The 314-nt window shown below is 40.8% G+C and overlaps 1 pseudogene; it reads left to right on the top strand.

Moving 5' to 3' along the window:
• The window catches only part of LOC116686707 (E3 ubiquitin/ISG15 ligase TRIM25-like), a 1,517-nt pseudogene that overhangs the window by 751 nt on the left and 452 nt on the right, over nucleotides 1–314 (top strand).

Genomic DNA, 314 nt, shown 5'->3' with positions numbered 1-314 from the left:
CGTCTCTGGAACCATGACTCTCCTCCACAGAGTCCAGACCACGTTCACTCAGCCCCTCTATGCTGGACTAGGGTTTTATTGGTCTTTGTCTCGGTTTTCTGGATTCTCTGCTGAGTTGTGTAAAGTGAAATAGACAGAAGTCATTTAAGGGTTAAAAGCTTGTTGATTAAAAAGCCAAAAAAAATACGAAAGGAGAAAACCAACAAACGTGGAAACACATGAAAAAACATCAAAAACAGAATGACACACAATCAGCTGTCAGCAACAAACATGGGACTAAATAAGACGACGATTAAAACGCAAGCATGTTACCC

This window comes from Etheostoma spectabile, unplaced genomic scaffold (genome assembly GCF_008692095.1).
Source record: "Etheostoma spectabile isolate EspeVRDwgs_2016 unplaced genomic scaffold, UIUC_Espe_1.0 scaffold453, whole genome shotgun sequence".
In the NCBI taxonomy this organism is placed as follows: domain Eukaryota; kingdom Metazoa; phylum Chordata; class Actinopteri; order Perciformes; family Percidae; genus Etheostoma; species Etheostoma spectabile.
This window is presented reverse-complemented; position numbering and strand designations above follow the sequence as displayed.